The 14109-nt window shown below is 49.8% G+C and overlaps 1 protein-coding gene across 5 annotated transcripts in view; it reads left to right on the top strand.

Moving 5' to 3' along the window:
• The window catches only part of RASSF7 (Ras association domain family member 7), a 34472-nt gene that overhangs the window by 9614 nt on the left and 10749 nt on the right, over positions 1-14109 (top strand). For 2 of the 5 annotated variants that reach the window (XM_085062750.1, XM_085062758.1), the window contains exon 1: positions 6782-6896. The exons of 1 other annotated variant lie outside the window; for it this stretch is intronic. The gene's annotated coding sequence lies outside the window, so the exon portion shown is untranslated. Of the gene's footprint in view, positions 1-6765; positions 6897-7782; positions 7940-14109 lie in introns of those variants that run through there. 2 more of the 5 variants (XM_085062754.1, XM_085062751.1) reach the window with 2 other exon arrangements.

Raw genomic sequence — 14109 nt, forward strand, 5'->3', positions numbered from 1 at the left:
TGTGCCAGGCTCAGATGCCCTCCCAGCTCGAAACTGGGAGCCCAGGCAGGGAAGGAGGGGGAAAAGCTGGAGCAAGAACCGGAAAAACCTGCTTGCACCGGCCCAGGATTCATATTACTCACACTGTTTTAAAACAGGTCAGGTTCACTCTGGTTTCCAGGCAAAGATGGTCAAACTGCCTAAAGAGTGCTTTCAGCTCAGTTTAGAGCAGTTCTGAGCTCCTGTGTGCCTGTTCACTGTGTCACTGCCCCTATGCACTCCTGCCCATCGCCAGTGCAAGGTCTTTCCTGAGATTTAAGCCTTTCTAAGCCAAAGCTGGGCAGGAGGAGTGCACAAGGACACGTTCCCCAGCCCACCTGAGGGGGGACAACTGTGAGTGGTGGGATCACATCTGGGTGCTCTCACCTCCTGGCCTGCCACAAGCTTTGAAGGAGCTCACCAGGCAAGTTTGCTGGTTGAAGCTGGATGGGAGACTGTGTGTGAGGATACTCACCATTGCAAAGGAAGAGTGGTCTGCCTCCCCCAGGGTCAGCCCCACATGATTTATCAGGTTATTGTAGTCAAATGGGTGTAAGTAGTGAAGATGAAACCATATTTTTGTTGGGAAGAAGGAGGGAAAAAGGAGCCAACCAAGTTAGAAATCAGATTGTCAGAGGCTAATGGCTGTGTCTGCACATTAGGCAGCAATAACAGTAATTTACCTTTGAATCGCAATAATTCATCATAATGCTTTCCACCTTCCTCACAAACCCTTGCTGCTTATCTCACCCCTCTTGTTCGGGGATCTGAAAGCATTTCATAAACATTAATTAATTATTCATCCACACCCCTGGAAACAAAGTAAACATTATCCCAATTTTGCAGCTTGGGAAGCTGAGCTCACCTAAAGAGATAATAACTGAGCAGGGGTGCAGAAGCCCAGAGAGCAGGTCCTATCCCAGCTTTGGCTACAGGCACCTTTCTGCAGAGTGCTCTGCAATGTGGGCAGTGGAGGCATGATCCAGGGTAATCCAGTCCTTCATCCAGGCACGTTTCCGTGTTTACCACCATATTCAGATGGCAGGAGAGGCGTAAAAAGGTGAATGTTGCTCCTGCCTGTGGATGTCTGGCACTCATCACTATCTCATCATCTCATCACCTTCGAGCCTCCACCACAGGGACCAGGCACCTGCCAGCATGTGAAGCACCTGCCATTATTCACAAGTAGGACTCTCCCTTTTTTTAATGACTACGTTAATGACCCTGATCTGTCGGTGTGAGTGTGGTAAATCCCACAATTCTAGGGACTAGCAGTTCAGAGATGTTTCCCCTCCTGCCTTCTTACACCTCACTTTGCATCCTAACCTAATGCTTCAGCACTGAGATGAGCTGGTGGCGCCTACGCTAAAGCAGAAGGCACCACCCCTGTCCTGGTTTGAAAACCGGGCTGCTGTGAGTAAATATCCGGGATGCAACAGCAACAAATCAGGCAATCTCTCTCCAACGTCTCAGCTAAGGGATGTGAGATGTGAGTGACATCCTGAAACAAAATGCTTGACGTTAAACCTGCGCTCAAGTGCTTTGATGGATCTCGGCCCTTGAGGAAGAAGGAGCCTGTCACCCTGGATGTGGTGTGTGACAAAGATGTAAATTAAGGGGAGGATGTCCCCTGCAAATAATGAGCCTTGGCAGTGGAGGAGATGGTGAGACACCAAAGGTCCGTGCAAGACCAGGAGTAGCCTGTTAGGAAGGGGAATTATTTTTCTCCCTGAAACCAACAGTTGACTTATGGAAGCCAAATGGGTTCCAGCATCAGAGCAGGAGGAGGGTCGAGTTTCATAGACAAGTCATGGTGGATTACATGTAAATGAATCTGCAGCATGATGGACAAATGGGATCAGTGCCGGGATCCCCAGCTCCTGGTGGGGGATGGATTAGTAATGGGTACTGCTGCATTTGCACACAGGGAGGGAGTGAATGGCAAGGCAGGGAGGTTTCCAGCATTGCCCTGCCTGTAGCACTGAATGAAAGAGACATCTCCAGGCTCAAAGAAGAGAGGTCAAGCCTAGATAAACACCAGCTTGGTCCCCCATCAGAGAATCACTGAGGCATGAAGAAAAACTTTAACAGCTGCAATGCTGCTTTTGAACCTCCTAGTAAAAGGGAGGGTCAGGAGGTCAAAACTTTCAATGCCTCTGGGAAGAAGAGGACTTTTCCCCACAAGCCTTTGAAAAACCAAACTAAATTAGCATGACCACACTGCTAAATGCTTGGGAAACCTGAACGGCTTGGGTCACAGGCTACCCGAGCAGCAGAATGGCAAAGAGCTGTTGCATTCCCATACTCAACAGCCATAATTAATGAGGCTATTTCCTAGGCGAAAAGCAGGTCTTCTGCCCAGCACCTGGATGGGAAACAAAACCTTATTGGATGTGCCCTGGGCATCTTTTCTTCTCCTGATACTGTTGCCTTTTCCCCTTTCTGTTTCACCCATCCATTTTCTCTCTCTCACTTCCATTCACCATTGTTTCAGCTGTTTCTTCTTCCCCTGCTGCCAGGGTCACACAGCTCAGCTCACTGTTTGAAGTGGGGAATGGCAATGAAGTTGTAATGATCCAGCCATGCTCTCCCCCAGGGTTGCTGAATGGGAATGCAGGAGCTCCAACCTAACTAAATCACTTTTTTATTGCAAAAGAGGTATGTAGGAGCCCTGCTCCTCATTTTATATTATTAACTTCCACTCTGAAGGTAGATTTTGCTTGTTTGGACCTTTTGCAAGAGCCATTCTACCAAAGACCAGGCAATGCAAGCTTCTGGAGGATGTAGGGATCTGGAATTTCTGGCTCTGACTCTATCATGGGTTTTATATTCATCTTGTACTGTGAGTGTGCTGGGCACCATCTTTCATGAGACTCATTGCAGGTCATCTCCCTTTGCGGCTCCCACCGCCAGAGGTGTGGAAAGCAGAGAGGCAAGTGCAGACCTTGCAGAGGCTGTCAGTGCTTTTGGGAAAGAGCTGTATGCCTACCCAGGGCAATGCAAAGACATATGACCAGTGTAGCCAAAATTTTACTGTTTCAGACTGCAGTCCTGCAGGCTGCTGTTGAGCATCCCCGTTCCTATTACAGCGACAGGAGACAAGTGCTCAGCAACTTCTCCAGGCTTGCTGCAGAAGCGGAATGAATACTCCCTTGAATAAAGCAGGACAGGAAATATATCAAGTTTCAGAGGCCAGAAGATCTGCCCTTGAAGGAGAACAGCTCATCTACCCACCAGACCAAGGTCTCTCCCTCCTGCAAGCCCCAGCCCAGGCAGGGTGGAAATGAGGGGGTGCAGTACCCTGGCAGTCAGCTGCAGGGCTGTGCGATGCCAACCCCGATTTGGCTTTCCCGTGATGCTGCAGCATCTTTTCTTTCTCATGTCTCTTGTTGTCCTAGAAACAGAGGAAAAAATTCTTCCAGAGAAGCCCTTTTGTTATACTTGCGGCAGCATGTTCTGTCTGTCACCAAAACAGTGTATGGTCACAGAATAAAACCCTTGCCAGAAAACACATGGTGGGTTCAAAATATTCCTAGGAAACCTGGAAAAACTCAATACCCTCCAAACTTTCCCAAAGCCCTAGGAGTACTAAAGGGTCAATGCGCACTTCATAACACTGCTACAGATATATGTTGAGCAACAGGAAGCAGTACTCTTGTGCATATATATATTCATAAATATTTTTATAGATGTAATTATATGTATTATTTATACATATTGTTGAGAGAGAGAGAGAGAGGTCCTCACTTCTAGCTTTGGATTACAGCTTTTGAGGTAGAGGATATCTGCTGGGAGAGAAAGTCAACATGCTATATGGTACTGACCACTTTTCTCTCCTGGTGTCGGGGCTTTCCTGGAAATGCTGGGATTTTGGGAGTGATTTTGTTTACTTGAGATGGAAACTCATCTTCTGGAGAAAATGTGCCCTTTTGTGTGCTCAGCAAGGGACACACTGGGTAATTTCTCTGAGGTACATGAATTATCATAGCTGTGTCAGCAGAGGATAGTGACTGGCAAATTTCCTGAGGCTTGCAGGAGCTAGAGGCACATTCTCAAGGCTTCAAGGAGTCCATGGCAAGGGGAGAAGGAGAGGAAGGCAGGGAGGAAGGTGTGACAGCCATGATGCTGACCAGATCCTGCTCCTGTGGAGACCAGGGGACGTGGGGCACCTCAGAAAATCTGGCTTCACACTCTTTCCTTTTAGAAATGGGCCTGAAAAAGAAACTTTCCTCTACTTTCCCCTCGCATTCACAGCTCAGGGGATCTTGGTATTGTGCCAGAAGCCAAAACACAACAGCTCTGCATATTCTGGTGCCTTAAATGCCCATTTTCCCCTCATCCCCCACACTGACCATGGACTGTAGCATGGACAAATACTGCTTGACTTGAGCTGGCTTGGATGGCTGTCCCAGAGAATATGTGCTCTGCTAAGAGAGGCTACAGCTGGTGACCTGCTGCTCACCCACAGTACGTTTGTACTCAGGAGGGGATTTTGTGCAAACATATTCTGTATCTGAAGAAGCCTCAGAACCTGCAAAAAGCTGTGAGAACCTGTTGTTCTCCTGAGCACAGCAGAGAGACAGCATCAACTTCTTTGGGGAAACTCAGATAGGATTACTATCTCATCTGCTGCCGGAGATACCAAAGGACCTGCTTGGTTATGATTCAGCTTCTCAGGATGCTGAGACAGCATTGCTCTCCTCCCTAAAGCAGCCTGGCTGCTCTGTGTACAAAGAGCACGTGACTTTTCATAACTCTAAGATACACCTGTAGAAAACCCAGCAAGGAACTGGTGAGCACAAACCCAGAAATCAGCTCAGTCACTATTCCTGCTCAGGCCCTGAACATGGCCTCAGCATCACAGGAGCTTTAAGAATAAATCTGAAGGTGGACTGAGACAGAGCTATGGCTGGAGAAGATGGTCCAGCCTGGAAAAGCTCACCAGTGTAAAACTATACCTTGGACATTTTTATCCATCTCTGTTGATGGAAGGTGAGAAGACCTCTTCATAGGGAGAGGAATCAAGGGATCATGCAGATGTGTGAGTCAGAGCTGGTCTATTTATTTTTCACAGCAATAACTTTACAAGTGAAAAGGGATTTCCAATCTTTTAACTACCTGATAAAGGTAGAAAGATTTAAAACTCAAAATCTTCTTCTCAAAAGAAAGACAACCATCCTTGCTAGTGGCAAATGAACCTCTGCTCGGCTTGTGTCCGATTGGGATCTCAGAAGAGTACCCAACCTAATAAATAAGATATATATCTCCTGAGAACAGCCTTTGTTGGTTTCTTTTATAGATCTTTGTTCCTCCTGTGCTGTAAGGTCTCCAGGGCATGGCCCATGTTACGGAGTACCAGATGTATTATCTGATTTTAGAAGATCATAATTATGAAGAATATGTCAGAACAACAGAAAACTTCATTTAAAAACCCAATTAAAGCTGTTGAGTGACATCTAAGTACTTGTATGTTGCATCACCTCCCATCACCAGCAGCTTGAATGTGGAGAACATAGTAGTTAAGGATATCATAAACCTTAGATAAGGGTATCGTAAGGCCCACATGAGATGGGGATTCTTCTGACTATAAGATAAAAATTAGCAAAAATTTTGTGGTGGCGTTGCATACCTTAGGTCTGTTTCGGAGCTGTCACCTCAGAATCTGGGGTCTGATGGATGGGTTATCCTTTCTGGTGAGTGGTAGGACATTTCACAAGGCCTTCTGGATAAAGAAATACAAGGTAACTGTGTGTCTGGCACTGGCCTGTAGCACCGGCCTTGCTGGAGCACCTTCACCAGTAGAGACCTCGAGGATGGGATGCTGATGCCATCACAGTTGTCCCCATTGCTTGAGGGGCCATGAAGGAAGGGCACTGGTGTGCAGGGTGGGTAGAGCTTTCAGGTGGGTTTTTGGGAGGTAGGATGGGAAAAGCCGACGGAGGGAGGAGGTGAGAAGTTTCCAAAGACTCCAGCATGGCAGCAGACACCTGCTTCTTCCAAAACCGGCTGAACCTGTCTCCCTGCCGTCATCTCTCTGTGGTTTTAGGTTGTTCTAAGCCCCCCACCGGCTGAAGGGCACAGGGCTTGAGGGCTGCACCCTCCTCCTGCACCAGGCCAAGCTCTTCCTCCCCGAAAAGGGGTTGTTTTCTCTGCTCTACTCAGGGACCTGCCGGGGCAGGTGGAGGTCTGGGCCCCACTGTTGGACAGGCTGAGTGCTTCCAGCCAGGAATGAGCCTGCCCATACAGCCCCACAGAGCCAGGAGCCAGGGATAGAGAGGTACAGCACGGTTTTGCTTGGTTTGTTTTGAGGAAAGGAGATCTTAAGTCTTCTTTTAAAAAACATGGTAACGTTTTCAGAATTTTTAAAGACAGTTTAGTAACCTTTTAAATAAAAGGATAATTCAATATTTTTAAAAAGTTTATTTTAAAGAGTTTTAATTTTATTGGAGCGTTTAAGACTTTAGGGGGGAAATGTAGAATTTATGTAGAATTTAATTTCTCCAAACAGGAGAATTTAAGACTTTATTTTAAAAGGAGAAATTTAATTTATTTTTTAGAGACGATTCATGACTTTTTAAATAAAGAATTTAAGGTTGTTGGGGGAGGTTTCAAAAGGAGAATTTAAGACTTTTTTTTTTAAAGGAAAACTTCAGACATTTTTTTTCAAACAGCCGAGGTGACGCGGGGGGGTTTGGGGCGCGGGGCGGAGCTCACCTGCGGAGGGCGGTGCTCACCTGGCGGGGCGGGGCGCGGCTGGGGCGGGGCTGAGGTCGGCGCGGCTCCGCGCTGCGGAGCGGAGGGGAGCGGGGCGGCTGCTGCCGCCGCCCAGGAGAGGAGCCTGAGCCGCAGCTGCGCTGCCGTGGCCGGGCCGGCGGCAGGTGAGTGCGCACGGGCGCTGCGGGGCCGGGCCGGGCCTCCCGGGCGGTGGCTGCCGCTGCTTTGCAGCACCGGGCGCGGCCCTGCCCTGCCGCAGCCGGGCCGGCACCGCCGGGAGCGGCCCCGGGCAGGGGGCTGCGGCTGAGGCGGGGCCGCTGGCCCGGGTCACCGCGGACAGAGCTGTCCCCTAGGCAGCCGGCGCCTTGCCCGCCTGGCAGGGCCCACCGGGGCGGGGGACAGCCCCGCGGGGCTGCAAAGTGGGGCAGGGGCGGCGAGGAGCTGGCTCGGGGCAGGGCGCGGCGGTAACCCCTGATCCCGTAACAGAGCCCGGGCTGGGGTGACTGGGAGCGGCTTTCGGCACTGGCGAGCCCCGCTGCCACCTGCCCGGTGCAGCGCCGGTCGCGTCCCCGTCGAGCAGCGGGTGGCTTTGGCTCCCACCTCCCCGAGGCACCGGGAGCCGCACCGGCATGGCCAGCAGCTCCGGCCAGCAGCACAGTGCGCCCAGGCTCCCCTGGGAGGAGCAGCATCGCGGCCCCGCCGGCGCGGCAAATGCTGTCCAGAGCCCCCAGCGGAGAAGCCGAGGCGGCGTGGGGGTCTCAGCTGCCCGTGCCAGGAGCCTCCTCCCCTCGCATCCGCGGCGCGAAACCGCCCGTCCTTTCTCCCTTCAGAGACGTCTCCGTTTCCTCGAGGAGAGGGGTTAAATTCCTCGATAAGAGCCAGGCTCCAGCTGCATACTTCTGATGCCTTCTGTGAACTCTGCCGGCAGGTTGGCAGGTTGTTTCGTAACTCCACTTGTGGCCTGCTGCGGGGAGGAGGGGGGGGAGGACGGGACGCCAAACTCTTCTCCTGGCTTTTTCCCTGCCCTGCAACAGCACTTTGTAATTGCAGGTTGAAAACCCAAACGTGGGTTCAAGGGTATTGTACAGGAGAAAGGATCACAGCCGTGCACATCTCACTCCGGGTGGCTGCCCTCCGGCACAACCCGTGGCGCTCCCCTCGGGATGGCTGATTTCGGGAGAAATTAGGCAGAAACAGGTGGAAACGGGTGAGAAACGGTGCAAAGAGGCGAGGCGGGAGCTTTGGCCGCTCCTGGCCGTGCGCCGGGGCCAGCTCCCCGGGATGCCGGTGCTAAAGGGCCCTGGCCCCGTGCTCTGCCGGGACTTGCCAGCCGGGCACCGGGCCCCGCAGCGTGTGGCAGCACGAATGCCGGAGCTCCGCTGTCAAATGGCGGGGCGCTGGCTCCCGCCGGAATGGGGCAGCGATGCTGCACACACCTGTCAGCTCAGCTCGAGGGGCAGCCGTGCAGGGAGCTGCACTCCTCGTGAGGCAGGAATTGCGGCTCTTCTTAGGGAGAGGAGAGCAAACCGTGTGCACATGCTGTGCTGCAGTGGGTAGGAGTGGGAAGCGTTTTCTGAACGCTGCTTGTTTTCCTTATCAGGCAGTGCCGGTGGTGTCTTCTCAGGAAGGGGCTGTGGGGAAGGGGGGATGTTCTTACCTTCTGCTGGTGCCGTTGGAATGCCAGGAATCCTCCCACATCCCAGTTATCTGCTGGGGGAGCCTGAGAACGGTGCCTGGCCTCCCTCTCAGCATAGCTGTGCTGGCTTCCCCGTGCCCTCTTGACAGAAATGGCATGGAAATCCAGAAACTCACACAAGTGCATACGTATTCCTGAAGCCTCTTTTCCACCCTGTTGTAGAAAGTTGTGAGGCCAGGGAGTGCTGCTTGCAGCACCTGTGGATGCCTAGCACTCACAGCACTGAGCTCTGTGGCTGTGGGGGTCCTGCACTATCTCCTAGCAAGGGGATGCCAGTTGCTCTAAAATGGAAGACTCTTTGAAAATGAGTGTGAGAGAGACATGGGAATTAGTTCTACTGGGGTCTTAAAGAGGCAAACTCGAGCAATAATCTGACCCTGAGTTAATAAAACAACTTAAAAGCTAAGTTTAACTTATTCTAAATTCTTTTTTCCCTTATGCTTAAAAAAAGTAGGTTATGGCTATGCTCAGGTGTTCAGTAGCTTTGGATACCTGCAGGCCACAGTGGGTGTGCTGGGGAGCTCGCCAGGCTTGACCAAACCTTCCAGTGGCAGGTGGCCGAAGCGGTGCAGCAGCAGCCTGGTCTGAATCATCGTGGCTTCCCTGCTCTTTGAAATATGACTTGGCCAAAAAAGGTAGTGTGGTGCAATTGTGGAGGTACAGGGATTTACTGCACCTGGGAAATAGAGGGGCTTCTGTGCTGAAGAATTTTGGATGTTTAATGAGGTTGGTGGGAGCTGGTGTGCTCTGGCAATGTGTGTGTTGTCCACCTCCATAGTGGAGATGTGTCCTGGGGTTGCATTCATTGTTCCCACATGGTGCAGGGAAATATTGCTTGAGTGCATCTGCACACTCCACCCTGGTTCATCTGTTCCATGTTTTTCAGCATCTCTCTGTCCTGTCTTGTTCATGTCTTCTTCTATAGGAAAAACTTCCAGTGGTGGCTCGGAATTGACCTAATCCCATGTTCTGTTGTTTCTCCATGTGCTGGGGGGGGAAAAATGCTTTGGGACCAAATCCATAGAAAGGGTTAATCCTCCCTGGCTGGGAGGCAATGATGTGTGTGCCAAGGCTTCAGAGCAGAGTATTTTCTGGAGTCATGTGGGGTTGGGTGCTGTGGTGAGCTAGGTGGAAATCCAGGTGCTGCTTGACAATGGGCTGCTCTGTGCCCAAGTTTAAATAGAGGTGTGAGGGACACTTTAAGTGTCAGCTCTGTGTGTATGCATTGCTTTCGAGAGCTTCTTTATAAAGGATGTTGCTCTGTCTGTCTCAACTTGTCTATGCCCTTGTAAACCTGTGTATTCAAATTAAAGCATAAATGTGGCTCCACTGAAGGTTTTTAACAGAATCCTATTGTTGTAAAGGATCGCTAACATTTTTATGTCCTTCCATTTTTCAGATGCCAAGTTCAGGAGCTTCTAAAAGTGGCTGATTATCTGGCTTTTTGTGGGCTGGAGTCAGCACTTTCTTGAGGGTTGGGGTGCTTCCAGCTGCCCCAGGCTAGTCATCTAGAATAACTTGTTGCTTAAAAAAAAGGGGGAGGGGGGGAAGGGGGTAAAAAAAATAACCTGCAACACTTCTTAACCAAACACATGGATGAAAACTTCAGGACAATTGAGCGTGAAGGCTTCTTCTTTTGCTGCTGCTTCCTAGCCCTGCTACACGGGAACCTGCACACAGAACCTGCTGGAGCTCTTCATCTTCGGTGCCACATGCTCAGCTTTCCCGTGTCTCCCCCCAGGTGCCTCCTGCATAACTGGGGGACTGACAATGGAATATCACAGTGCTCTCAACAGCCTTTTGGCATCCAGAGCACCCCATAGATGTCCTTCATGGTGTTAGACTGAGCATTGTGCTCCTGAGCACAGCAGGGACTTTGGAGGCACCTAGAGCATCCTGTAGGAGAGTAGCTGTGTTGGCAGAGAAACCCAGTGAGCGGCAGCCTCCCCTTTGCTCCCTGTTATTCCTGCCAGCCTGGGGAAACCATTGGCAGCCAGATGATGTTGTGAAGCTGTCTGACAGGGAAAACACTTGTAGGGTTCTTGCTGGTTTAATGATTCCTGCTGCAAATGCGGCTCTCCCCAGGAAATGTGAGTGTGCAGCAGGGAGCTGGGCTCTGCCTCTGGATGCTTGCCTGAGGCAGCAGGTTGGATAAACACTGTAGGCATCTCTAGCTAAGAATAAAGGTGGGTTGTGTTGGGTTTTTTTGGAGCCTTTGTGGTTGCTGTTTTCACTTGCTGATTTTTATTTTCTTTTCCAAGTTCTGGCAATGTTTGGAGGTGTCAGCACTGCTTTCTGCTAGGAGCCAAACATTCTTGTGGTGGGAATGCTGGGTGGACCTCTTTGCATGTTGTGATGGGTCCTGGCTGGTTCCTGCAACAGAAGCACACTCACCCACACACACTCTTCTCTGAGGGACAGCTTAATTGTCAGAAAGCAGCTCGTGGTCTCCTTGGGCTCTTGACCAGTCTACCCAGGTCTTTGCTTGATGGTTTGTGCATGTAGAAATTTAGGTGATTCCCAGGCTTGCTCTGAGGTCATCTCTCCTTCCTCTTCTCCCTGCCCTGATTCCTCTGGGATGGGATTTTCTCAGGGCAATTTGTCAAGTCCTCAGGGTCTCATCCAAAAGGAGTGGCTCTGTGAGGCTTTCCCAGGGCTAACCCAGGCTGGGCACAAGGTTGTACCACATCATAGTTGGTCCAAGGTATTCCCACCTGCCCACCATGAGTGGGGGGAAAAAAAGCTGTTTCTGCATAGGTGTTTGTGCAGAAGCTATTCTGGTAGTTGTTTGAGGGTTTCTGTTGGTTGCTATTTTGTTGGTTTTTTTTAAAGGCCTTTTCTATTGCTCTTTCTGGTCTTTTAGAAATCTTACAAACTCAGCATGATATACTGCAAAGGGACATTTGCTCTCCCACGCTGGAAGAGAAGCTTCCTCGGATGCAGGAGTGCAGGGGCTAGAATCATCACTCTGAATCTTTCAGATTCTGCATGCTGAGGACTAGCTGTCCCTCAAAACTACTTCTCAAGTATTTTTGGAGTGCCTTAATGCAGTTTGAGGATTGCCTAGGCTGGGAGATTGGATTTGGTATTTTCCTCTTTGAATTCATTTGGCTTTTTAATTACCTGCTGGGAGTATGAAGAAGATGGAATAGGAAGTTCAAATATGTATTTCCCCAAAGCAACCCCATGTGAGCATTAGTTCCATGAGGATTAAGCACTTAAATGCTTCAGAAAAACCAATATATTTTTATTGATATATATTGCAGGCAGGAGCTCTGGCACAGTCCCTGGAACTTCCATCCCATCCCATTTTGATCCTTCAGGTATCCCTGAGTGCTGGACCTATGAATGGAGTGGCAGATGGAGCCCTTTGCTGGCATTAAAGTCTCTTCAGTCAAAGGTCCAGAAAGGCAGTTTTGGGAATTACAGTTGTCACACAACCATGATTTCCATCACTTGTTGAAGGACTCTGATTTGTACAGCTGCATGGATGTCCCAGAGTTGTCTTTCCGGAGATATGCCGTGATTTTACTGCTTTAAAGAGCTTATTATCTTTGGGTGGGTTCAGGCAGGGATTGATAGCACCTCCATCTAATTAGTTCTGTGCCAGGTAGTGTGAAAGCAGAGACTTTAAACATACCCAAGGGTCTTATCAAAGGTTTCAGCCAGGATTCATTCTGAGTCTCTTGTTTGTTTGTCTTTGTGTATGCGAGAGAAAGGAGCCTATTTAGCTCTCTGCAAATGGTCATTAAAATCCTTTTTAATCCTACAAGGTTATAAATAAATATCCATGACAGCATGCACCTGCATATTCATCAGTGCATCCTGTCCTCTGGAGACTCAGCAGTGTGTCCTTGATGTGTGGCTGCTTTCTGAAGCAGGATAGGAAACTGGAAGTTGTTCTGGAGAATAAAATCTGGAAGGTGTATCCCTGGTTGTGCATTTGCTAATTTGTTAATTACCTCTCCTGTAGGAGGAGAATTGGAGTGGAAAGAGGATTGCTGGTGGCTGACGCCAGCTTTTCTGAAGGAGACTGGAAGGCAGGTTGGAGGGACAATATTTGTAGGTCATTTGGCTTTTTTCTATCTTGTGGTCCTACTTGCAAGAGAGCTGCAGAGCCTGAATTTTCCTGTAATCCTATGGAGATGAAACTCTTTATTAGTTTGACACTTGCATTGTAGGTAGCCAAGGTGCATCTCATCCTCTGGGCTGGACTGGGCGAGCATCTCAAGGAAGCTGTGCTTTGAGGGTCATTTCTGGCTCTGCTGGAAGCATTGGGAGAGACACCTCAGTGGTTGGGTTTTCTCTGTTTTGGTGTCACCCTTGAAGGCAGAGGGAATGGAAATTCTGTTTCTCATCTTTGGCTGGGGAGGAATATTTCCAAGGCTTGAGCAGGCTCTTCCCTGTCAAGATTCCTCCTGTGTTCTGCGTGGTGAGAGATAGAAGCTGTGTTCTGACTTGGGGAATGGGCTGTGTGTAATAACAGGGGAATGTGCACAAATTGCATCGTGCTTTCACTGATGACTGCTGAGGAAATTGTACACAGCAGAGATTCTAGACCTGCTGGCATATGAGTACCATGGTTGTATTTGTGTGGATGTTCTGGCAAATACCCCTCAGAGCCTGCCTTTTAAGAGCTGGATTGTGAGTCACCCCCTAAAGACCATGAACCTAATCTAGATCAGCCTAGAGCCCCAAGATACCTAGGCCTAGTCCTGCTCCTGTACTGAGGGCAGCTAGGTCCATCCTGGGCATGGCATCAGGGTCCACTCCATTGCACAAGAAAATAAGAGCATGGCAGTGCAAAAGCCTTTTCCCTTTCCCCTCTGATCTACACACTGTTGCTAATTTTGCTTCTCCCCCTTGATAAAAAAACTGGATTTACTTCCAGCTGCTTTCATGAAGTCACTCTTTGCATGTGGGACTGGGGGTGACAGTGATGATTACAGGAATAGCAGGTGCTGCTAATGGTTTCCTTGCAAACCTTTGTGTTTAGGGCAGACTTTCCCAGCCAGCCCTGCCAGCTCTCCTCCCCCCATGGACAGTAACCATTAGTGCTGCAAGGGAGAAACACGATGCGTGAAGGTGCGAAAGATGATCCTTCCGCTTCCAGGCTGAAACGCTGTAATGTGAGTGTGTGCAGTAGGTGGAGAGGTGTTTTTGCTGCTTTTAATTTATAATGAGCTTTTGGTTGCTGGCTCATCTGTGGGGTGGACTGACTAGTAATCATCCCTAAAATGTCACTGCCTGTGATTCCTGATGTTTCATATGACTCTCAATGCTGACCTGCCATGGCCACAAATCGTAATCTTAACTTGTCTAGAAGGGGGGAAATGTTTCCCAGCTTCTTCACAGTGCTGTTTCTGAAGTTTCCGTGTGGGTCTGATGCTGCAGCAGACCCAAAAGCTTGGGTTAAAAAATGGTGAGAAAAAAATCCCAACAGGTGGGGGTAGGATGGAGTGTCTGACATCAGTCATGATGTGAGCCTCCCTCCCCTAAATCCCTGCCGGAGGCTATCACCCCAAGGACCGTCCCCATCCTGTGTCACAGCCCTGGGCAGGATTTGTCCCTGACTCTTCCTGCCTTGCTCAACATTGACCAGCCTCCCCAGGCATGTTAGCGTGGGTCTGTAATTTTTGGGAGGAAGTGGAGCAGAAAATCTCTAAGCCTCTGTTTTTCTC

The sequence above is a fragment of the Lichenostomus cassidix genome, chromosome 5 (genome assembly GCF_008360975.1).
Source record: "Lichenostomus cassidix isolate B80296 chromosome 5, HeHo_3.0, whole genome shotgun sequence".
NCBI lineage: Eukaryota > Metazoa > Chordata > Aves > Passeriformes > Meliphagidae > Lichenostomus > Lichenostomus cassidix.